Here is a 26,069-nt window from a genome sequence, read left to right as displayed (position 1 = left end):
CTGCTATGGCAATATGCAGTAGAGGCCTTCACACATTTGTAAATCTGGCCTCTTGACATTGAGGCATTTCATAGTCCAATAGAAATGGTGCTTGGCTCTCACTGAATGTATCTGAGCAAGAGGGCCCACCGTATAATTTTTGAGTAACCAGGTGTCGCAATTGCATTTCCCGTGAACTCCATAGCTACTCCTAACCTGCCAGCACAATGCCTGAGACTGATCAGAACATGATTGTCTACATTTCTTGACCCAGCCTGACCTGAGGCATGACGGTTCTTTTGCATTATTAGCCTAACTTTGCATCCAGTAATAAGCTGAAGGCTAAACTTTTTGTGGCATGATAAACTTTTGGCAGGGACTTGCGACAAATCCCCAGATGTCTTTACTTCTCCCCTAGGGGGAGCCCCTTCCAATGAGGCCGGGGAGATGAGGCCGCTACCAGATAGTCCCCCTGGGGGTGGTACTCATGGCGAGGGAAACCCCATATGGGATTAGTGACGACCTGGGGAGAATATGGTATCCCCATAACCCACCTAACCCTAATACACCATGCTGTCCCCCTCCCACCAACATTTTCTCTTGTGTTCCTATATGTGTGTCAAACTATTAGTATAGGAAATACTGAGACGAGGAAGAGTGTGGACTTCTCAGAGACGAAGAAGAGGTGTGGATCCATACTGAAGACCCCGCAGAACCAGACAGACTGGTCCAGTTGCCTCAAACAAGGTATTCAGCTCCTGGCAATAAAAAGGAAAGCAGGACAATCCAACATGTCAGACGCTCCTTGGAGGAACCGTGAAATTCGAAACCTGCTGGAGGAACAGAGACAACGGGAGTGCATTGGTCAGATGCTTGCCCATTGGCAGAGGCATCCCAGCAGCTCTGCTGTAGTTGGACCGAAGAAGGATGCAAAGACCAGCGCAGCCAGCCAACTTTGAGAGCTGGGGCACGTGGAGAACTGGAAACGCGCTGCCTGGGAGCAGGGGTATGCTGTGGAGCCACTTCCATCCCTGGAGAGACCATGAGAAGCCCGAGCAGCAAGGAGAAGCTCACGGACAACCAGAGGTCACCCTTAAAACGTCTGGGTAGTGTGAGAAACCTGAAGGCGTCTCACCCGCTAGTCCCCAGAGATCTGTCGTCCAGTTGGCCAGGACACTGCCATCGCTATTGGTTCCAGTTCCTGGGGGTGGACCAGTGACGGAGGATCACCTGGGTGAGGGCTATTCGGGGAGTGGAAGTGGGACACTGGGGGTTGAGATGCGGTATCCCCTTCCATGTAACACTTTTTCCCCACCTTTTCCCCATCCTACCCTATAGGATATTTAGAAGCTCTACCCTCCCCCCCACTCCACGTTTTCCAACACAAAACACTTTCCTACACTGTGAAAGACAACAAACTAACACCAGAGCCGTTTACCTGACATGTCCCAACACACGAGTCAGGCAATTAACAATAACCATGCACACCTGACGGCCCTTTACCTTCCCCACAGGGATAAAAGGCGGAGCACGAAAGCACACTTCAAGCAAGGCTGAACGCACAAGGAGACAGCTACACCAGACCGGCAGTTAAAACGGAGGAGAAAGGAGGCGAGACCTACGAAGGGGGAAGTTACCCTTGCCCTTTGCAACGTAGACCCACAAAGCCTCCAAAAGGGAAATCATAAGACCGGGAGTTGCAGCTGTTGTGCGGAGCAGCAGATGTCAACAGTACATGGGGGCCTTGCGCATTGATAACGCAGGCGGAGCTGCAAGCTGGCTACCGCGGTACTATCCTTGACTCCAGAGATCAGAGACGGCAACAGGTTCAGCACAGCCGGTGAGTCGTAGAAAGCTAATGACAGACCGAACTGTGTTGAGCCCAAGGTTGCAAGTAACAACATTTTGAATGCAAGGAATTTGAAATAGAAGGAACTTGTATGTGTGTTTGAACTTTAAAGAAAGCCCAGTTGAGGTCCAGGTGCAGAGGGGTCTGGCACCACGTGGGCGCTCATTTGAAAGACTCTCACCGGGACCAGTTTTGAAACTACAAGAACCAGAAGGCCCTAGGAGGGGGTAGCGAAAGGCGTCAGAGTGGTCCTACAAGGGTCACGTCAAATCCCTTGTACAATGGAAAGTCTTTGACCCGTTTCCAGAGAAAAGCTAGGGGAAGGGAACCCTGCTTTCCGATAAGATTTTAAACTGTGGAATAAGGCAAGTGTGAACCCGACAGAGGGATGCCGAAAGAAAGCTAGGAGAAGGAAAACCCTGCTTTCAGATGAAAATGAGCAACTCATGAACTGTGATAGAAATACATGAACTGTGTTAAAGAAAGGCCGTAGTGAACCCGACGGAGGGAGGCCCAAACTGCATGGTGCAAGATCACCAAGAGAACTTTTATTTGTTTGTCATTGTGAATCAACAGGCCTTCTAAGGCAAGAGACTTTTGCAGGAAAGAGACTTAGCCTCAGAAGGTCTTTGATATATTTGAAATTGAACTCTTAACCTCATGCTGACGAGGCTGAGGAGTGTGCTGTGCCCCTTTTTTTTTATTTTTTATTTGTAACCTTTACAAAAATGTTGTACACAATAAAGTACATAAAAGACGCAACAGAATAAATCCTTAATGTCTACAATAATCATTAAACAACTGTACATATAATAAACAAAATACTGCATCTTAAAACAAATTAAATTTGCGTAATAATACTCAATACGTATAGACGGACTAACACCACGTAGTTGATCAAATAGTAGTTCATATCATGATGTTTCACTAAAGAAAGCCTATATCAAACTCATTGGCTATTTAATTCATGTTCATTTACCACCAAGTACAATTAACCATTTAACCAGAGTAACAATCCACAACCCGTCTTCAGGTATCTAAGGACTGTTAATTAAAACTTAATTTGATTCCCATGTAACATATCTAACCATAATGCATTAAGATCCACACACTCAGTGTTCGGAACAAATTGAGAGAAACAATTTGTTCTGTCCTTAAACCAGCGCATTCTGTCAAAATATGTTTTAGTGTTTCGGCTGAAACCTAATTTTTACAATATCTACATATGTGAACTAGGTCAGGAGCTCCTGACCTGATATCCAAAATTTTGCCTGTGCCAGGGGCATTAAACCAGAACCTCATAAAGTCTTGCATGCACGCTCTACCAGGGAATTTAAGTAAGTATGGTTCAGTGACGCCCATTAGAGGCCAGTTGACAATATAGTTTCTTATTCTGAACTTCTGTAACCGTGGTGTTCCAGTCAAGAAGCAGGCTCTTAAATCGGGTTGGAAGTCAATAACTCACGGGAGACCCCTACTTTTTCGAGGGATTCAAAAGCTTCCCTTTCCAAATCCACAAGAAACTTTGAGGAGATCTTGCCATTCAGGAACCCGCTTCCCATAATTCCATACAGGGTAGTATCATTACCTAAAAGCAGTTTCCTGTACAGCGCAAGCCTTTGCCATTCAATTGTGCTTTGGATGGAAAAAAGCCCCAGTTCATACCGAATAGCAGCAGAGGGCACGCACTTCGGCAGACACCTGGCCATAGATTTTAGAAAGCATGCCTCGTACTTGACAGTTTCTTTCCTACACCAGAACGGGGCAAACTCGAGACCATAGCTGAACTGTGCCACAATTTTATTTCTATACATGCGTAAGCATGGTAATATGGTACATTTCCCGTACTTGTTGTCAATTTTTCCGCAACTGACAGATCAGGGACTGGTTTTCTTGTCGAGATAGTCACGATAATTTACCTTTTTCTTATCTTCAAAGATAGGGTAGCCCAAATATCTGATAGCATGGCTCACTGAAAGTTTTACATTATCTAGGAACCAGGAGTATTTAATAGGACTTTTCCTGTAACTTAGTCACAGTATAACAGTTTTGGTGTAATTAATTAGTAAAGAGTTGCCCGTATGTAGTCTTTGAAAGAAGTGATGTGGTATGGTCGTACAGTTTCACGTCATCGGCGTAGGCACGCCAGAAGACCTTAACTCCCTCTACCTTTGGTGGTTCAAAAGAAATCCCTTTTAAGTGAGAGCCCACATCGGAGAAATACAAATTAAAGACAGTGGGGGCAAAAATACAACCTTGTTTTAGGCCGTTAAATGCCTTGATTTTCTCCGACAAGGATCCATCTGTACTCAATCTCACATTGATTTTGGGTGTCTTCGTGGAGGTAGTAAAGAATAGATAGCAGGGAGGCGGGCATACCTAGTGCGTAAAGTTCGGTCCATAATGTGGTTCTGTTCACCATATCAAAGGCAGACGTCAGGTCAATAGATGCCAGGTAAATAGGTGGATTCCCTGTTATCCATGTCTGTTGCTGCATAATATTGATCAAGAGACCACCTGCATCCGTACCCACATGCTTCCGAAATCCAAATTGAAAGGGATATAGAATCCTGAAGTCCTTAATCCAGTCGTGTATATACTCCAAAATTATAGAGGCAAAAATGTTAGTCGGCGTCCAGCAGGGCGATTGGTCTATAGCTAGAAGGACTAGACCTGTCACCCTTTTTATAAATAGGGACAATGAAGGACATATGCCAGCTCTTCGGAATTACCCTAGTAATCACAATGTCCTTGAATAAAAAAAACAAATTTGAGTTGCCCTTGAGAAGCATGTTAGCAAGTAAGTTAGGACCTGGGGCCCGAGACGCGGAACAACGAGCAATCATTCTATGAATATCAGCCAGAGTGAAGGGGAAATTCCACAGGCACGTCTGGACATCCTGAGGCCCGATCCAGTTCATATTAGGTGAACTATATAGTGTGCCAAAGTGCCCTTCCCGGACATCAGAGGAGATGCAAACAGTTTGGGCCCTCAGTTGGACATCATCTCTGTTGTTTATTAGTGTCCAGAAGTTCCTGGAATTCGTAGCTGAAAGAGAAAGAAGCATGTTTTCTGCATCCTTCTGATATAATTTGGCCCTTAATAATCTTGCTCTTGATTTCCATTTATTTTACTCAGTCTTCAGCCTACCACTGAGAGAGTTATTCCCTTGCATTTTCAGAAGGAAGCCAATTTCCCGGTTCCTCTCTCTCTTGAGATTATGCATAGCTGGGCTAAAAGAATGCATGTGGGAACAGCAGGCTGTAGTTGGTTTCTTGATACCCAAAGGTCCTAGTATTACAAAATTAACATATTTCTCAAAAACATCATGTGTCTAGATTGTCAACTTTTTATCAAAACCGCTCTTTTGATAATCTTGCAGAAACACTGTATTGACTTTCGAGATATTGTCACTATGCCAAGTGATTCTATTACAGGGATTGTTAAGTTCTAGTATTGGCGGAAAGGCCCCCTTATAGGGAACTTGGAGAGCTTGTAAGGAGACTTTAAGCATTGTGTGATCACTGTCATTTGTTTGAACTGTGACAAAGTCTGAAATTAGATTAAATATCGTCATGTTTACAAAAACATAGTCTATGGCAGAGCACACAATCCCATTGGACCAAGTATTGTGGTCCTTGGTAGCCCCCAATAGATTGTTCACACAGTGCAGACCCCAGTCAGAAAGAAATTGGTGCCATGTGGCTCCCTGTAGAATTTTCCGGGAAGAACCAATATCCGCAGGAATTATACTGCGGCCATCCTGCACACATAATTTCCCTGAGCATACTTCAGCATTAAAATCACCTGCAATAACAATATTGAGGGTATTGCACATCTCCTGACATTCCTGAATAGTACAATTAATCAGTGCTATGAACTCCTTCATATCAAAATCGGGACACCAATACACATTGACAATCAGTAGGTAAACCAGAGATTCAGGGAGACCAAGTTTTAGAAGAATTGCAATACACCCCCTATGGATCTTAAATGTCTTAATGTGATAAGAAGGCCACCAGAGGGTCTGCCTTTGGATTTTATAATTGCCAATTCTTGGTGTACCAAAAATCCATCCAGTGATGGGGGGTAAGGGCCCAGGTTTCCTGCAAACAAAGAATACTGGCATCATGTAAAAGTACAGCACTGGAGGAGGACTGCTAGAGCGCACGGTTTCCCCTGGAGTTCCATGACAAAAATATTAGAGGGCGGACATTCTAGGGATTCTCTTTAATAGCTTTAATTCTGGTGAGAGAGTCTCTGAGTGTCTGTGCCAGCCACATCAGATCTGGCTCTGTTGTGGGCATCAATTGATTATCCCTCTCATTATTTTTTTGCTGAGTCCCCACATTTTATTCTTTAGGATTCCTCCCCTGTTCGCCATCCCATGACTTTAAAAATCCCTCATTGAAGAGTTCCAGATCAAAACCAAAACGATGCAAGTACTCTATCTCCGAAAAAACAATTTCCAGGATGGTTCTCGAGTAGAAGACTATCATTGCATAATCATACCTACTAGGATGTATGTAATCTACAAGTTTAATATCTCCAGAGAAGATCAAGCATAATCTGGGAACCTCACTAAATAAGGACAGGATTCTCTCCGATTAAATGATGGTGGACCGCCTTGGGTGAACATAAAGTTCAACATGACACTGGGATAATGCAAAAAGTGGGGCTGCCTCCATTCCTCTCTAAATGAGGATCCTAAATGTGATTGCAATTTTCCTTTCTCTTCAAAAATGTAGGGATGTTTAGCACTGCCCTCAATTGCATGCTCTTCACAGGGACCCTCCTCCCAGTCCTTATATTGAGTGTAATTTTTACCCAATTCTTGTAACCGTCCCACATTCTGCTGATCAGTTCTCACAGTCATTGTTTCTCTGGGGGTATTTTGAGTGGAAGTGCTTGGTTGGTTCTGCACTGATTTAGGTCCTTTAGGTTGGCGCATGATATCTGAATCGCTAAAGGACCAGGCAGCGCTCAAGGCCCCATGCCTCAATGGAATGCTTGGTTGTGGGGCGGTAGTGGCCAGATTTTTCTCAGAACGTAACATCAATTTACTGTCAGCAGCAGATCTCTCAGTCCCGTCGGGATTACCTAGATACAGAGTCTTTTCATGGACCATATTTCTATGTGCTAGCAGTTGCGGACCATACTTTCTTGAATGTTCAAGAAGGTTTGTTAAGGCCTGCTGAACTAGAATTTTAATATCCTCACTAGGAACAAGAATTGCGTTCGTGGTATCAGTGCCCCACCCACTGCCCCTTCTATAGCTGTTTCGTTTTTTAGTCCAATCGAGGAGATTTTACTAGTGAGATTTGTGTGGATAGGCGGTTGGGGGGACATTTGGATTTTGGAAGAACCCTGCCCTTTCTCATCCAATGAAGCAGTGTTTGTCATTGCTTTAGGTTTCGGCGTAAAGAATTGCCTAATTCTTGGGCTTTCAATGGGGCCCTCAGTTTTAGAATTTCACAGGGTTAAGATCGCCTTTTTTTGGGGGGGGGCATTTTTTTGGGAGTTTTGTTTGAAGTGAGCTTTGAGCCCTTGTGGCTCATTGCCTCTGTCAGAGTATTGGTGGTTTCGCCGTACTCTTTCACAGAACCAGTAGCCGAGTTTGCACAAAGGTGTATCGCATATACCATTAGTGCTTTTTTTGATGGGTGGCGGAGACGCCTTCAAATCCTGTGCCTTTTGACTTTCTTCATCCAACTGTGTAAAGCCAAAGACACCTCCTTCCGCAGACAAGCCACAGATATCTCTAATGTTTGTATTAGTGTTCTGTACCTTAAGTGAGGGTAAATTCTTGCTTTTTTTACATGGATTTTTATTTGTTGAGCTGGAAATCATAGCCCTTCGCTTGAGAGCCCTAGCACGCATTTTCCTCTCTCTACGAGAGGTGTGTTGCACAGGGGCATCATCGGATTCCAGAGTGGAGTCCTTATCCATATTTCCGCCTGCCTCTTTGCGTCTGTCCAGCACCTTCTTCTATGGCCTTCAGTAAGGCAGATGGGCTGTCTATGGCAGGGTTATCGCGAGGTGTCTCAATATATGGCTCGCATACCGCATGGTTTGGGGATCCGGAGTTTGACACAGGGAACAGTAAGCCAAGCCGGACCTCCATGCGTTTAAGTTGTTCTATGTTAAGTGAGACCAAATTCTTTATTTCCACCGTACCAATTAGTTTCGTTATTTGTTCCTCCTTCTTACCATGCACCAGGGCATTAGCATAAGATTTAGACCCTAATTGTTTCTGATCTTCAGTTTGAGAGATCTGATCGTGAGTGATTTTTCGGGCTAACTTTATGCTGTTCTCTAAAGGCAGACTACACCTCTCTGTGGCAAAAACAAAGCCCTCCAGTCTGCTCATTTTCTCAGAACTATCGAGAATCAGGAATCTTAGTTCTTGAATCTCCGTATGTAGTAAAAACAGAACTGCTCTGTCCCCCCCCCCCCCCCCCCCCCCTTGCTGTCGGGCCCTATGCCCAATGTTTTAGCTAGGTCAGCTATATGTTTTCTTGAGCTGCTATCTTCAATGAAGTATGTGGAGGACACGAGGTAAGCAGCTTCATGGAGATGAACATTGTCAATGCCGCCCCCTCTGGCCCTGGCCGGAGTGGAAGGACCCCTTGAGAGCCGCACCCTTCTGTCCAGCTCCGCCAGAACAGCAGGAGCCAACAGAGAAGTGTCAGCCCAGGGTCTCTGAGTGTCACACTCTTCTAGGTTCATAGCAGGCTGAGGACCTCAATTATCATACATGGTTAGGAAGCTTTTTTGAGAGGGAGCATTCAAGAGGTCAGATTTACTGGATACATCATCATTGACCTTGTTTTTTAATTGGGTCCGAGCCATTGTGTTTACAGTTGATGATGGCAGATGATGGCTGCTCACCCTTGTCGGAGATCATATGTAAAGACATTGAAAGTGGGGGCAAACTCTGACTGCTGCCAACGTCTAGAACGTCAGTATTTTCGCCAGCAGGCAAGTTTGTCAGCGTATGTCTTTTTTTGCACAGTAGGGGACTTGACTAGTTTACCGCTACGTAACAAGCCCACCATAATCTATATGTAGGTTACCAAGCAAGTTCACCGCAGACTGGGACTCTACAATAGAGAGCAGCAGGTACCATACAGTATACTTGCACTTTTCAGGGAGGCTAGGAGTTAACTACTCCCTAATGTTGACCAAGTTGCAAACCTCTGCTCGTTATTGGGACCAGGATAACATAACAAGTATGATTTCCATTGACATTCCTAGTCACAAGTAGCACATGTATAAATGTAGAAAACAATTGTACAAACCGCAGCCCAACGCCCGCTCCAAACCGCCAGACAGCCCAACAGCCAATACACTTCTGGAGGCACTTCCGGATGTGCGCGCGCGATGCGCCCGCACCAGAGTTTTTATGGATGAAGCATAGGAACGAGGCTTTGAAGGGGCATGTCGGGAGGCGGGCCGGCGGGCGGAGCTGCAGAGAAGAAGCAAAGAGAGGAAGGTGGATTCAGAGTGTGAATGCCCGCAAGAGCACAAAGAGCACAGACACCAAAAACACCAAAGTAAACTGGCTGATATTGACAAAGTCCCAGTATTTACTTAGTCCGTTTTGCTGCAGGAAAGAAAGGGCTCAGGCTTCCTCTTGGCGACTCAGCGTCTCAGCGCTGTAAGCAAAAGCAGATGGTCCAAATGATCCAGCGTGTCAGCCCAACACCCAATACACTTCTGGAGGCACGTCCCGATGTGCGCTGTGCTCAAAAGTCACGCCTTGTCCCCTGCTTAAAACGTGCGGAAGGGAGACACAGCCATACCACCCTGACATTTCCTTTTGTGAACACGTCTTTCTTTTCTGGTGAACATTATCCCATACTCTTTTTTGTAATTTAGCAGTAAGGATTGGCAATACTTTTTTTTTTTTTTTAGTATAGGTCCTTTTTATTTTACAAGACCAGAAGAGGACTGCCTTATTATTTGATGGTCGTAGCTTGCTCCCATCTTAGATTTAGGTTTAGATTAGGCGTTTATCTCACCCATTATAAAGTTCAATAAACACCCTTGAACTGTGATCACTTGTGTCTGTCTTTACTGTTGCCACCATGAGTTCCTTATAGATGGATGGTGGGTACCCCGAAGGGCAGAAAAGCCACGAAGGATGGGTCTGGGACCCGCACCCAATAACAAACTGCCCCCAAAGTCTTTTTTGTCATCACAATACGTGGGAGGATAGTAAACGAGGTCTACAGCAAAAAGATAAGAGAAGTACACAGGTCTGGGACCCGCACCCATAAGACTGGAAGTCAATGTAAGTTGAGGACTTTTGAAGTGAAACCAAGCCAGGGGTAGAGGGGATCTCTGTGATCAAACCATATGAAGGGAAAGGAAGGGAAGGGAGTCATTCGCCTTGGTCACATCGAAACCTGTAACAAAGATACTAGGAGAAGGGAGGCATTCTCCTGGTATACCAAAGTTAGGGGTAAGAGGTCAGTACCCCTGGCATTGCAAGTTGTCTGAGAAGGGCATGGCGAAGGGAGGCTCCCCCATCCCCTGGCACTGTAAAACTTAAAGACGGTTAGAGCGGAGAGATTAATTCCCCTAACATTTTGAACAGTGGACCAGTGGGGAGAGGCATCCCCCTGGCCGACTGACCTCTGACACTGTGTGTGGAAGACCTGGGGAATGGAGTCATTCCCCATAGGACTGTGAACTGGAAAGCTAATTGCAGAGATTTTATTTTCTATTTTTGGAAGAATCAACCCTAGGAAGTAATTGGAACTTTTGGTCTTTGTTTTTTCATGAAGAAATATTTTAATCACCAGGAGGTGAACCTAGATCCCCAGTCCAGAAGAAGGAGTCATTCTTCTGGACCAGGCAGGTCGACTTTTTCTTTAGTTTAATTCTAGGTGGAAGGGATAGAAGTAGGTTTTGGCACAGGACAGTGGACTTTTAATTTACAGACATTCTGACACAACCCTTAGTATTTTAGTTGAGACAGGGAAACCCCTCTTAGGGATATGGACAAAGAGGTTTTTCACTATATTTTCTTGGTGAGCTAAGTCTTTAACAACCACAATGTCACCTGGGTGCCAGTCGTCTCCTACTCCTTACATACCCCATTTAAATAGTGCCAGGACATTTAAGCGACAAACTGCATTCATTCTGTTGCACCTGACTGCATTTTGGCATTTTTAACAGCATTTTTATAATATTGGCAAGAGCAGTCAACACCCAGTTCTTTATTGCCAATACCCTATGAGGGTTGTCCATGATTTAACCGAATCTGAAATGCCAGAGGTAGAAAAAAACGAAAATCATTTGAACAAAAATTATTCGTTTTTTTTCTCCCGCTGACATTTCTGGTAACCCGCACACCCCCACCTGCTTGCTTACCTTTTGGCGGCACACTTCGCTGTGTGCCACAGACTCCTCCATCCCTCTGCGACACCGATTCCCTTCACTTGCGTGCATATGAACTGAGCTGCGGGGTCCTTTATTTTATTTGTTTTCAAAAGTTATTTTTGATGGAGCAGGCGTCACCCCTGCAACCTCTGATGCCATTGTAACGAACAATGGTGTGGGGGATACCCCCGATCCCTTTCTTCGCTACATTGGTACCGTGTGGTAGATGTGTTCGAAGTTTTAGGCTGTACGTAATTTTCACACAGCCGAAATACGAACAAATCTACCATTCATTTTCTGCCTTTGTTTTTTTAATAACGAGTCCCCATATGACCACTCTGGCATGTGTGTGCCAGTTATTCAACTGGGTATTTTCTGACACAGAATGCTTCTGGATGGTTCACTGGCACAGGAAGTATGCTGGGCGATAGGTACCCACTCCTTATATTAAACACTGATATTTCTACTGGCACAGAATTTGTGGCACATATGTTTAGTTGGAAAACAATGCAACCGGCCTTGACGCAGAACTGTTTTTGGTGTGTTGTGCTTTGCTTTTTGGATGGATGGATGCATGCTAGAATGAAATGTAAGAGGCAAAATGAACGATGGAAGGTCATAATGCATATGTATGACTGAGGGAATTTTGTGTTGCTGGCATTCCTCCACAGGGAGTTGGAAAGATGTAGCCTAGCTGGTGTGGGCCAGTGGGTTCCTGTCCTATGTCCTAAGTGACATTTGTGTTAAGTAACTTGATGGCAACTTACCTGAAGTATCCAAGAGGCTTCCTTTACAAGTGTGAATCTATTTTACAATTTCTTTTAATCACACACCATTTTCTGATGAGGACAAAAATATATTTATTGCTGCAGTAATAATAGCCCTCCTGGTTTGGATTGTTTCATACTCTCTCCTGGAGAACTGTTTCTAAAAACTAGAGATAAATGTTATGTTTTGTTACTGCAATTTATATTGTGTACCGCTTCCATTTGCATCCAATATGTTTTTAAACCTTTAATTTACATTGTATGGTTTGATCACACCTCACTTTAATCTTCTTTTGGAAAGGTTTCATTTGCCTCTGTTAATTTCATCATTAACTTCTCCCGTTTGATATCTGCAAGGGAATGCCAACTGGAAAGATAAGTCGAATTAGGAAGGGGGGATGTGGGTATGGAGACAGTGATCAAATAATCACTGTAATGCATTGTTCCATAAATTGTTCATTAAACTCTATAAACATATCCTAGCCTGCAGGATTGAAAAATAAATTTTGAAGGGATTGTGTCCTCCGACGTATTCCTCATCTTAGATATATATCCTTCCAGCTCTGCTGGCCTCGGAAAATTTTTTCCCAAGAGGGCGCTGCGCGTCGACGTCCCTCGAGTCGATGACCCTCGACAGCCGCCGTATCGACGCTCGACGTCATCCTGCCTATAAAGGCCGCGCGCAGCGTCCGTTGCTCAGTTCCGTTTTTCCGCGCTAACTCGGTGCCTCGGAATACCGTTGCTCAGTTCTTAGTACATTTTACTTCAAGTTATTCGAATCGTACTCGATGGCTTCCTCGTCGGAACCGACAACCCCTCGATCCGGCTTCAAAAAATGTCGAGATTGTGGAAAAAAGATGTCGTTGACCGATCCTCACAGAAATTGTCTGTGGTGCTTGGGAGCCGAACACCATTGTTCGGAGTGCGAGGACTGTATGTCCATGACAGCTAAGGCCCTGAAGGAGCGTAGGGGGAAGCTGGAGAAAGGTAAGACTTTTAAAGCTTCTTCTTCTTCGACGAAGTCGAGACATTCGTCTCCTCGTCACCATTCACGCTCCAGATCTCGGAGTGGGTCTCATCACTCCTCGAGATCGAAACACTCGAAGAGGAAACGTCGAAGATCTCCTTCTCCGTCTTCCTCTTCCTCTGTTTCGCCAAAAAGAATCCCTTGCCCCACGAAACATAGTTCCCAGGCTGAATGGGAGGAATTCAGAAAAAACATGATGAGCGTCTTCGAGAAAGCGGCCTCGACCCCCTCGAAGACTGCCGAGAGCGATGCTCTGGTCGAAAGACCCAAAGGTCAAAAACGCCGCGAGTCGCAGTACCCGGCGAAAGAAACCTCTCGAGCGCGTCTCGAACCCTCGAGTAGGACTATGACCTCCAAACCTTCCTCGAAGGTGCCGTCGACGAAGGTTCCGTCGACGTCGAGGTCTTCGACGCCGTTGTCGAAGGGACCTTCGACAAGGTCTGTCGACTCGACGCCGGCCTCGACACCGGCGTCGACGCCGAGAAAAGTCACGATGACCACACATCCAGTGACGATTACCAGGCCCTCGACGTCGATGGCGTCGATATTGTCGAGTAAAATTCCAATTCTGTCGAGGTCCTCGAGGCCTCCACCTCTGTTTTCGACGCCACGCTCGAAGCCTTCGACGTCGGCGTCGACGACATCGACGCTTTCGAGGCCAATAATGACAAGTTCAGCACCCTCTGCCTTGGAAATGGGATTTACTCCCTTTATTAGTTCAGAACAATTGAGAACTATATCCTCAATTTTAGAAGAGGGTGATTTGTCAGAACAAGATGAGTTACAGGGACCTGTAACCCCAGTTAGAGAAGAATTTTCCTCTGAAGAGCGCAGATTAAAGGATCTTCATGATTCTTTACATGAGGCAAGTGGTTTAGACACTTCCCCTGAGGTGGATTTTGCTAAACCAGAACCGGGGGAGCATGCTGAAACCCCCTACAGAGCCTTAATGGCCAGAATTACAGAGTTCATGGGGTGGTCTACACCTTCACAATCTTTCCAGCAAGATGACCTCACAGATATTCTTGACAAAGGCCCACAAGAGGATCCATTGGTGCCTTTTCATAAAGCTCTTCAGAGAAAGATCATGACAAACTGGGAAACCCCAGATGTAATACCAGCAGTAAATAAAAAACTGTCTGCAAAGTACAGGGTATCTTCCACAGACCCAGAGTTCTTATCCAAACATCCATCCCCAGAAAGTCTGGTGGTACAAGCAGCATCCTCTACCGACGTCAAGACGGCTTATCCTACTGTCCCACAGGACAGGGACGATAAAAAATATGATGCTATGGCTAAGAAAGTCTTTTCAGCATGTAGCATGGCGTTAAAGTCTGTTAATGCTACTTGCACCCTTGCTAGGTTCAGCCATACACTTTGGGAGTGTGCTTCTACAGCGGCTGACTGCATCCCGGAGGGAGAAGAAAGGGATGCGTTCCTGCATATTATACAGGACGGTAAAGACGCTATGTGCGAATCCCTCCAGACGGGCATTGATTCGGCTGACAGTATCAGCAGAGCAATGGCGGCAAGTACATCAACCAGGCGGTTCGCTTGGTTGAGAAAGTCGGGTTTTGCCCCAGATGTGCAAGCCAGGCTCTTGAACATGCCATTTGATGGCTCTTCTTTGTTCGGGAAGAAGGCGGATGACAGTTTAGAGAAACTGCAAACTTCAAAAGCAGCAGCAAAATCCCTAGGAGCTGCAATCCGTCAGACTCCTTTTCGTCCCACAGGAACCTCTGCGAGGGGCAAGTCCTTTCGCTTCTACTCCTCATTCGGAAGAGGTAGAGGACGACCGGCTCAAAGGGGTCAAAGAAGAACTACCCGAGGTGGACGGGGTAGATATTCTAAAGCCGCAGCAACAGCAGGTGCCTCTTTACCATCGGCATCTACATCAGCCGCCCCAAAACCACTCTGAGGACTTCCCTCACAGGACACCTGTAGGAGGCAGGTTGACTCAACATCTGACGGAATGGCAGGCTATCACGTCAGATGCTTGGGCATTGGAAACAGTTGCCCAAGGTTACTGCCTACCTTTCATACATATACCTCAGAGTCATCCACCGGGGATCAGCTCTCAGAAAGCTCCAGATCCGCTCCTCTTGCAGGAAATTATAGACCTGCTAGAGAAAGGTGCCATAGAACCGGTACCTGTAGCGGAGAGGAACAAGGGCTGGTACTCCCCTTACTTTCTCATTCCAAAGAAAGACGGAGGACTGAGATCCATCTTGGACTTGCGAGAATTGAACAAATTCCTCAGGAAAGACAAATTCAAGATGGTCACTCTTTCTCAGATCCTCCAGGCCCTTCAGTTTCAGGACTGGTTGGTATCTCTGGACCTTCAGGACGCTTATTTCCATGTGCCTATCCATCTCAAACACAGGAAATACCTGAGGTTCACAATTGGCAACTCTCACTATCAATTTCGAGTACTGCCTTTTGGGCTGACCTCCGCCCCGAGGGTCTTCACCAAGTTAATGTCGGTAGTGGCGGCAAGTCTAAGGAGGGAAGGGATTCACGTCTACCCCTACCTGGACGATTGGCTAATCAGGGCTGTCTCTCCGGAGCAAGCTCAGATCCAGCTAAATCACGTATGCTACTCCCTTCACAAACTGGGCTTCTCCCTCAATTTAAAGAAGTCTCAAATGATACCATCGCAGAGACTCCAGTTCATAGGAGCGATCCTGGATACTTCCCTGGGAAAAGCCTCGCCACCAGAGGTGAGGGCTCAAGATATTCTACAGATGGTTACCAAGTTCCAACTTGCCCAACGTCTCCCAGCTTTCGATTTTTTGAGGTTGCTAGGCCTCATGGCGTCCTGCATTTTCCTTGTGCCAGAGGCTCGTCTGAGAATGAGATCCCTCCAGTGGACACCGAGGACTCAGTGGTCTCAATTCTCAGGGAGAATGACAGATCTTCTTCAGGTTCCCGGCAGGGTGGCTCGAGACCTTCAGTGGTGGGCCTGTCAGGAGAACATTCTGAAAGGAGAACAGTTTTGGCAACCCTGGCCGGAGATAACAGTAGTCACGGATGCCTCACTCACGGGGTGGGGAGCCCACGCCAACGACTTGACCATCAGCGGTCGTTGGTCTCCATCGGAGTCCAGACTACACATCAACCTGTTAGAGCTGAGAGCCATCAAACTTGCGTTAACGGCTTTCCTGCCAGTTGTACAAGGGAAGAACGTCCTGATAATGACGGACAACACGGTGGCCATGCATTACCTCAACAAAAGAGGAGGCGTAGGATCACTACCCCTGTGCAGAGAGGCGATGCAGCTCTGGTTTTGGGCAATCCAAGAAGGAATCTCTCTATCGGCAGTTCACCTAGCCGGAGAGAAGAACTTGACAGCGGACGCTCTGAGCAGGCAGAGCACAGTCTCCCACGAGTGGGAACTAGCTCAGGAAGTCCTTCACGAGATCTTCGCCCTTTGGGGAACCCCTCAGGTAGATCTGTTCGCCACCAGCCTGAACAGGAAATGCGACCTGTTCTGCTCAAGGGAATTTCCTCCGAGAGGAGCTCTGGGAGACGCGTTCATAGTGGACTGGGAGTTTCCGCTTCTGTACGCGTTCCCACCGGTCCCTGTCATTCCTCAAATGATCAGGAGGTTGAGAAGATTCCGACGAACCATGATCCTAATTGCCCCGGATTGGGCCAGGAGAACGTGGTACCCGGACCTTCTAGACTTGTCCATCTGCCCTCCATTTCGACTTCCTCTCAGAGAGAACCTACTCTCACAGAAGGGAGGTCAGGTTCTCCATCCAGACATCAAAACCCTCAACCTTCACGCTTGGCTTCTGAACGGATGAGGTACAAGGATTGGGACCTCCCTGATGATGTTATGGAGGTGTTGCTTTCGGCAAGGAGGCCAGCAACAAAGTCTTTATACCGCTGCCGTTGGAACAGATTTTGCAGCTGGTGTAGAGAACAGAATATCGACCCATTTTCATGTGGTACACCAATGGTTTTGTCCTTCCTACTATATTTGGCAAATTCAGGCCTTCAAGTTGGCACAATTAAGGGCTATCTCGCAGCGCTCTCTATCTTTAAGCGTACTGCGGAGGAACCATCCTATTTCAAATTACCCTTGGTAATACAGTTTCTAAAGGGGTTAACCAATGTTTATCCCCCAAGACCATTCCAAGTTCCCCTATGGGATTTAAACTTAGTATTAACTTTCCTGATGGGGACACCTTTCGAACCACTCCATTCTTGTTCGTTAAGATTTCTTACCCTTAAGACTGTTTTATTAATAGCACTTACATCTGCTAGAAGGGTGAGCGAATTACAAGCTCTTTCTTGTAAACCCCCTCATACAATCTTTCACAAAGACAAAGTTGTCCTACAAGTGAAGCCTAATTTCCTCCCAAAAGTAGTCTCTGAATTCCATATCTCTCAGAAGATTATCCTACCATCTTTCTATCCTCCTCCTCGCCCGGGGAAAGAGGAAGAGAGGTTACACAGACTAGACCCTAGGAGGGTTCTAAGTTTTTACATCAGTAGACTAGCCAGGATAAGACAGGCAGACCAGCTGTTTGTAGGCTACGCAGGTCACAAGCTGGGATTACCAATAACTAAGCAGAACATTTCCAGATGGATCATTCTGGCCATTCTGGAATGTTATAAACTGGCAGGGAAAGAGCCCCCTCAAAACCTTAGGGCTCATTCGACCAGAGGTATTGCAGCTTCATCGGCCCTCAAAAGAGGCGTGCCGATTAAAGACATATGTGCGGCCGCTACATGGTCGTCTGTCCATACCTTTACACGTTTTTACAATCTGGATTCCTCCTCTAGTCAAGAGACTAGGTTTGGAAGGGCTGTACTACATTCTATTCACCAATAGAAGACAGCGTGAAGTCAGTACTCCCTCCTCCGAATATAGAATACTGCTATGGGAGCCTATCTAAGATGAGGAATACGTCGGAGGACACAATCCCTTCGAAGAACAAGTTACTTCTTACCTTGTAACGTTCTTTCGACGGGATGTTCCTCCGACGTATTCCTCATCGACCCTCCCATCCATCCCCGCAGTTTTACTTCCCTTGTTGTTGCAGCTTACGCTCCTTCAGGGTGATTAGTCTAGTCCAAACAGTAATACTGTGGGCTACAAAACGGAACTGAGCAACGGACGCTGCGCGCGGCCTTTATAGGCAGGATGACGTCGAGCGTCGATACGGCGGCTGTCGAGGGTCATCGACTCGAGGGACGTCGACGCGCAGCGCCCTCTTGGGAAAAAATTTTCCGAGGCCAGCAGAGCTGGAAGGATATATATCTAAGATGAGGAATACGTCGGAGGAACATCCCGTCGAAAGAACGTTACAAGGTAAGAAGTAACTTGTTCGTCTTGTAGGCCGCTTTAATGCAAAAAAGGGTAACATACACAATTTGGATTCCCTGCAGTAAACACCTAACCTTTGCAAAGCCTCACCATCCCTGCTTCTATACCATTCCAGGTAGAACTGGTTATCAAGCTGGCAGCCTTCTTTTCTTCAGAAAATAGGTGTCATCTGTACAAACATGTATAATTGTTTTAAGATTTGGGAAGTGTCACAAAGCAAAGTGGACTCCACAAAAAGACCTAGGCTCCAGGAATGTAGCTAACAGAGTATTTATTCAGGATCTTTACAAAACCTGGGCAACTACATTTTAAGAAACTCAAAATATAATACAGGATGCTTCTTTCTCTTTCCACTTTTGAAAAAAGTCTCTTGGATTTTCTGGGTCTCTCCCTTGGTCACTCAATCCTCAGTTTGCAGGGATCGGGGCTTTCTGGGCCTTCACTATTGCTTTGTTGGTTACGGAGATCATGCCTCTCTGTATCTGACCTGGACATGCCGTTATGTTGGATGTGTGAAGTGGATTAGAACCTTTCAAAACTCACTATCTCAGCCACACAAGTCCATTTCAGCTTCCATTAGCCCATCATACTACTGTTACCACCTCGACATCTCGCTACATGCTCTTACCTAAGGGAATCTCCCTTAGTACCTTTCTCCTCTCCTTTCTACTTGTGTGCTTCACCCACCCATTCGCAACACTCCACCATATACTTGTTCCTCCACCATTCCCAAGGGCGTCCTTTCTAGGATTAGGGTTCGAAGGCCTCATTTCTACCAACTAATTCTGTCTTGCCTGCTCTCCCCTTTTGATGTCCCCTCCAACTACCTCTCTGCTTCTCCTTCAGTTGCACTTCTAGCCACCTCGTTTCACTTAAAACCACCTCTCACACTCCTCCTCACTCCTGTCCCCCCAGCCTCCTGACTCGCTTCCTTTACTCCTCTCCAACGGTCCCCAAATGCGGTCCTCAGCACCTTCTTTAGCCCCTGTTTTCCGGCCCTGGCCACCACTTCCCCCACCCCGGACAAGGGACAGTCCCCATATGAACCACCACCCCTCACCCCACAGGCCAGCTGCTAGGGAGGGGTGCTGCACATCAAAATAAAATTGCTGATAACAGGAGATGGGATACACCAGGAGTTCTTCGATCACTGATGGACAGACACCAGAGTGAATTTCATAGGGATCCCAATGGGGACCCCTCTTTATTTATTAAACACGTTTATCCTTTAAACCTTTCCTTTCATGTCCCTAGGATTCCCCTGGCATAAGAACCAACTGAGTGGGGACCTGCTATGTCAGCTCTCCCTTCTTTGGAGGGCTCTCAGGGACCTGTAGGATGAGTCTGGCACACCAGACTCCCTACCTAAACTTTGGTACCACCCACATGGAGTGTGAGACCAGAGGATGGCCTCTGTGGGTGGTCCCATCTCGCTAGACAGCCTCTTGCAGGCACCACACTGTCCTGCTACATCACGCCAGGGTTCCTCCTCTCTACCCTCTTTCTCTACTTAAAGTTCCAGTAAATATATAATATCCTTACCCCTAATTAACTTTTACATTTACTTAATTTACCCCTAATATTTACCCCAAACGCTACCCTTTCCCCTGCTGATCAATTACCCTACATAACAGTAATTACATATACATATAACTACACATAAATCTATATATAATTTACAGCAAATAGGATACATATAAACATTATGCACAATAAGGGTGACTGCTGCAGACAATCAACCCTTCACAGTACCTCAAGTTCCATCTATCATTGCAGAATCGGATGGACGAGTTGGCTGTTGCAGGGCTGCATTGCAGGGCTGGTTTCATGCTGGCTGGTTCGGGCTGAGCCAGGTAGGAATGATGGCTGGGGCCTGGCCCCCCTGTTCATTCTTCTGGGCGGCCCTGTCCACCACATGGAGCCACCCACGTTCACCACACTCATGTGCTCTTTCATTGTCCTGGGCAATCCCACTGCCCGAGCAGGGGTCCGTCAGTTGTCACTGCCACGCCCGGTGGCTTTGTGCAATCTTCAGGATGGGACCTGTTGGGTGGGCAGCCCACCTTCCTTCAGGGCAACACCCGCTGCCCTTTCAAATATTCTGGGAGGGCCCCGTTGGCCGGGGGAGGGGGCCCACCCGTGATCACTGCTGCACCCCAACAGTATTTTCAAAACTTCGGGGTCACCCAATTAGTGTGAGAGCCGCACCATGTTACGGCGCACGCCGTCGTTTTATTTTCAGGTGGCATCCCTGTTGTCATGGGGAAGCCCCACGAATCCGCAGCCATTTTGTTGTCCAACATTGTCCCCAAGACAACAGGTATGCCACTGTTTCACTGCTGCGTACCTGCAGCCTTGTTAAGGATTCAGGCAATGCATCGCGAGATGTAGAGGCAGGCCGCTGGCCTTCATCCGGGGTGTTTCACTGGGTCGTCTGAGGCTTTCCTTCACCCGAGCCACCCAAAGGAGCAGCCCGGGCCTTCCTCGCTCCTCCCTCCTCCTTTTCACCCGTGTGGACCTGCGAGGCCAACATGGGACTTTGCTTCACCGCTCAACCCAGAGTGGAGCGAGCTTCTCCTCCACTCTTAACTTTCCTAGCTGCGTCTGGCATATGCAGCCCAGGAGGACATTTATGAAGGGCCTGCCTCGCTACCCATGAGGCGGGTTGTCAGGGGCACGGTCGCCATCTTAGTCTGGGCCGCCATCTGCCACAGCCCTGGGCCGGGCCAGCAGCTTGACATCCTAGTTTAGTCTCTGAGGGCTCCCCAACGAGTCACCCGGCACCATTTCTGGATTAGGTGCTAGGCGTGCCACCCGCAGCAGCAATCCCTCCTTTCCTCCCAAGGTAAGTCTTTTTTTATTTTATTTTATTTTTCTGTGTCTCAAGTCCTTTCAAATGTCTTCTTTCAACTGTTTTCTAACAGGTTTTTTTTTCAAATCTTCCTTGTATTCTTTTCCCCCCTGCCAAGCCCATTCTTGGGCAGGGGAGTTCTGTTCTATACTTTTGTTTATCTTTCTAGTCAACATTCCATCCAGCCCCCTGATAGGCTGGATGATTTAATCCAAGACAAATACAACACACACATAAAAATCAAACAAACGCTACACATTTATTCTACTACTTTAAAAAACAAAAAATAATTAAATATTTTGTTCATCATTTTTTAGTAAACAGTACACATAGTACACACTAGTATTGTCAAATTGTAATATAGCAATCAATAGCATGGGGGAAAAAGAAATACATTGGGAGTTATTCTTCAAAAGAATCAATAGAGCAAACATTTCAAAAAATCCCAACATTGTCATAAATATACTTAATATCCCATCCATGCCAAACATATTTAACCATCAGTAGAAACAACCATGTGTTTACACAACTCACAATGCAAACAAGACAGACAACACATCACGAGACATGGGTGGGAGAAGGACAAGTAATAAGGGTGAGCCAAATTATCAGGTTCTCTATTACACGCATACTATTAGAAATCAACATTAATGAGTCTGTCTTTATTTTGTAGGTGTTCCCTTATGCCTGTTATACTCTCCTGCCAGGTCTTTCTCATATATCCTTTTTGTACTTTTAATTTGCCTGGTAAACTTCCATGCTAGGGCTTGTTTAAGGTGGGCTCTGCACACCTGTTCACAATTGATAGTCTCAGGTTTCTGCTTGTTCTGAGGTTGTGTTTACCTAGTATTTTATCTTGCCAGGGCTCCTTTCACTTTTGTATTGCATACATTCACAAACTTTAAAGCTTTGTGTTTTCTTCTGTTCCCTCTTTCAAAGAAATACTCTTTTGCTCTCTCTCATGAGCTTAATTAATGTTTATTTGATTTTGGCATGGCTGCATATACGCCTCGGCGTCCCTGCTTCCCGTGGGTGGGCTCACCGGCTTTGGCTGGCATATTCTCCTTCTCCTTCTCCCATGGTAAGCTGGCATCGATTGTTTGGCGTGTTTCTTCAGTTGCTGTATCCACTTCTCGGCTTCTCTAAATCATGCAGTCCGTGCTGGGCTCTTCTGCATTGTGTGTTTCAGGCTCCGATAAGACAAAGACTGCCTCCAAACAACTGGGAAAGCCAATGAGCCTTCTGTTGGCTTCTGGTGTTCTTAGAGCGTGTTTCTTCTCACGATCAGCTTCCCTGTTTTTGGTTCTTGAGCCGGTTGGCTTCCCGGCTCTCTCTACAGCCTCACAACCTCTCTGCTTGCTCCGAGAGAAGCATCTTTCTCTCTCCAGAAGCTCTCTTTAGTCAGCTGCTCCGCTGGTTTAAATCTCCCGGGCACAGGTATGTGTTCGCATTGACTAGAGTGCAGCCTGTTTTCCTGGCCCTCCTTGGTCTTCATTCCTCCATTCATTTTTGGAGAATGTTTGTCCCTTTTCAGCCCCACCATCTGTGGCCATTGCAGTATACATTGATGTTGGGTTTCCAGTGGTCTAGTTTAAACAATAACCGGATCCGAGTGCGTTTGACAAAATATGTTGCCAATGTGAGTTCTGGAAGATTATAATCACACTTGATGTAAAAATATTTAAATCAATAGTAGTGAGTTGCTCGATCATGTATTTGTCACAGATAGGAGCAGAAAGAAATCGGAAAGTCAACATCCACCCAACTCCTGAAGCAGCATAGTATTATTTGGAGCTCAGCAGATGTCCGTTAGTAAAAATATATAATAGTGATAAAGAGGAGAGCAACTGAAATACATAGCATATATTGTTTGCTTGCAGGTTCTCAACCAAGTGAAGTAATTTCCACTCATGAGCAGTGAAATTAGGTGTGACAGAAATCAAGAAATCAAGAACATGTTTATTTTTGTTGCCCTGGCACCTTGAATTACTGAGTAAGGTCAGTGGGGACATGGGCTAACATTATAACAAATATATATTCGGTGAAGTTTTTTTTTTTTTTAAATAACTGTTTGCTTTGTTTCACATTTAGGTGTTCATGAAATTGTGAGGCATAGTGATTGGATTAAAGTCCTGAGTGTAAACAACTTTTGTCCTCCTGATGCCCGTATATACACTCTTCGAGGAACTGTATTGGATGCCCGTTTCCTGATTAATGGCAGAAACACATTGTGTCGACCGACTTGTATTATTTAGTCAACATCCTGTTTATGAACTTGAGCGATGAGATGAAATAGATGGTAGCCCATTTTCCCACAAAGATTTAGATCTGTTGATTTGTTGTAAACTACGAAAACCTAGAAATCCATCATTTATATTGGATGTTAGTTTCTAGATACAAGTGGGGCCTTGCCATATCTCCTCTATTGTAAACCAAATATCAGTTGTACGGAATAATAGTAGTTCAGCACTTCTTTGGTACTTTTATACTAACTCTAGTTGCATTATTTGCACATTTTGCTATGTGTTGTAGACTTGCTTTGTTTGCACAAAAAATGTGATATTTATTTGTATGTGATAATGTGTTGATTTTATTTACAGTTAAAATTATGTAATAAAGCTGTGTGGCTTAGGTGTGATGCAGTGAATAATTGATCATCATAAGTCTTCATGTTCCTAAACAAATGGTGCAAAAGGGGGTGGGGGGTAGCGTGCTCCATATGTGCTGTTTTGCAATAACCCCAAACTACATATATTCAGCCATAAGCAAATCAAACCCAAAACCAACAACTGTTACTGGGAAGGCTCCTTCATGAGTTTGTCTTGACATTCCTTAAGTCTCTACCTTCACCACATGACTTAGGATCTCTCCTAGGAATTAATTTCCCCAACTTTCTCTAGGCCTCTCTGTGGCCTTGTATTTTTCACAAGACCTTTCTCCCAGACTTTTTGGTTGCTCAATTGTTTTTACATCGCATCACTACTAGACCTTGGGTTTCTCAGTACATAAAACACATCCCTTGGGGAACTTAGATTTCTCAGGATTCACTGCGGTGCTACCCTACACTGTGAACTTCTCAGGATTCGCTGCAGGTCCTTCCTCTAACTTCGATTTCTCAGATTTTATTGGGTATTTCCACCCTTCATTCAGTCTTTTTCAGGCATACAATAGTCTCTTCCCCTGCTGCTATGGGCCTGAGTCCTTTAATTCCATTCCCCCAATGATTGCTGGTGAAAAGCCTCAGGTTCAAGGTCTCCAGTTCCCCCAAATACTGAAGGGGGGCTTGTAGGCCTTTCTGGTCAGTCTTCCTACAGGACTTCCAAGTCTTTCCAGTTCTCGCCCTCCTTTCAGTCTTGACAGGCTTCCACTGTCTTACTCTTACGTCCCGTCCCCTTTCCTCCACACTACATGGCCGTCCCTCGCTAGGGACGGGAGCCGGAACCTTTTTCACCTGAAAAAACCTTCTTCCCCTTTAAATTTAGAGGCGTGCGGTGGCACGGCCCTGGGAGCATGCGCTCCCCTGACTGTGCCCACCGGTGCCACTCCTCAGTCCCCTTTTCCACGTCGACAGGAACGGGCAGATTTCACCAGCACTCCTGGGTTTGGCTTTGGCCATGTAATACCATGTGCTCTTTCTATCATTTTGTCTTCTTTTTGTCAATCAGGTACTTGGTCCTCTGGCGCCACGCTCCTCCCCGGCACATGTCGACTTCAGCAGGCTTCAACGGGTGTCCAGCCTGCAAGGGGATTTTCCCTACATCTGACCCCCACGCTCTTTGCCTCAGCTGCCTTAGCCCCGACCACAGCTGAGCAGGTTGTACCGCGTGCAACACACTTACTCTATGCTCATTGGAGAACAGGCTCGCTCGGTGGAGGGAGCTCTTCAAAAGGTCGCCTCCAGAGGACTTCAAAGACTTCGTCAGACAGAGATCAGCGCCCAAGGGAGGGCCGCTGTTTTCCATTGCACCCCAAAAGGGCTACTCCTTCCCAAGGAAACGCCCGAGCAGGAGGAGCCTTTCTGGTTCTCGCACCAGCACATGTACCTAGGCTAGTCAGCTACCGGCCTCACGGCCGAGGGGGTCATCAGATCCTTCCGGCACAGTGCTGAGGGACCGCAAGGTTGTTTTACCAGATGTACACCCGAGGGACAACGCCTTAGTACCAGCCTAATGTCTGAGGTGCCACCTGCACGCAGCACTACTGGCGACATTGCCAAGGGCAATACGCCTTTCAGGCCCCGGCCTGGGGTGCAGGGTAGGTCTCATGCTCCACCGCCAAGAGTCTTGGAGGAGGCCAGGCCCAGTGAGCCAAGCACCACGACTTCGGCATGTGGCACGCAGCTCGACAAAATGGCCCCTGCGCCAGATAAAATGTGAGCTCGTCCAATGACACTTCTAGGAACGGAGCAGGTGGGAGAACGAGTTACAAGGTAGGACTGGTGTCAACCAGGTACATGGCCTACAGTTTATTCATCAGCAGTGCAAGGCAGATTTCTGCTGCAACCGAGACCGAGTGCACTCCGGCCCCAGCAGCCGCCAGCCACTCCGTCAATATCACCTGCCCCCTCTTCAGCCTCCGAAGACAGGTTCTTCGAAAGGTTCCTAGCGCTGATGCGAACTCCTCAGATGGGGGCCATCCTTCGGGATGCTATCAAGGACATGCTCCCTCCGGCCACTCCACCGGCACCCATAGGCATTCCTCCTATGGCTCTGGCGCCCCAGGCCCCAGTGCAGCCCCAGCTGCCCCTGCCGGCTCCTTTGATTTTGGCTCCCCTACCTCCCACATTACAGGCAGTTCCGTACCAGCCTCCACAGCAGCCAACGGCTCTGGTTCCTACACCACAGCCCACAGCACCCAGTACTCCTAC

At 46.5% G+C, this 26,069-nt stretch overlaps 1 protein-coding gene across 2 annotated transcripts in view; it reads left to right on the top strand.

Moving 5' to 3' along the window:
- SNX9 (sorting nexin 9) overlaps positions 1-26,069 on the top strand; it is a 1,580,311-nt gene that overhangs the window by 1,257,650 nt on the left and 296,592 nt on the right. The gene's annotated exons all lie outside the window — the stretch shown is intronic.

This window comes from Ambystoma mexicanum, chromosome 4q, assembly GCF_040938575.1.
Source record: "Ambystoma mexicanum isolate Mex_15411 chromosome 4q, UKY_AmexF1_1, whole genome shotgun sequence".
NCBI classification, from domain to species: Eukaryota; Metazoa; Chordata; class Amphibia; order Caudata; family Ambystomatidae; genus Ambystoma; species Ambystoma mexicanum.
This window is presented reverse-complemented; position numbering and strand designations above follow the sequence as displayed.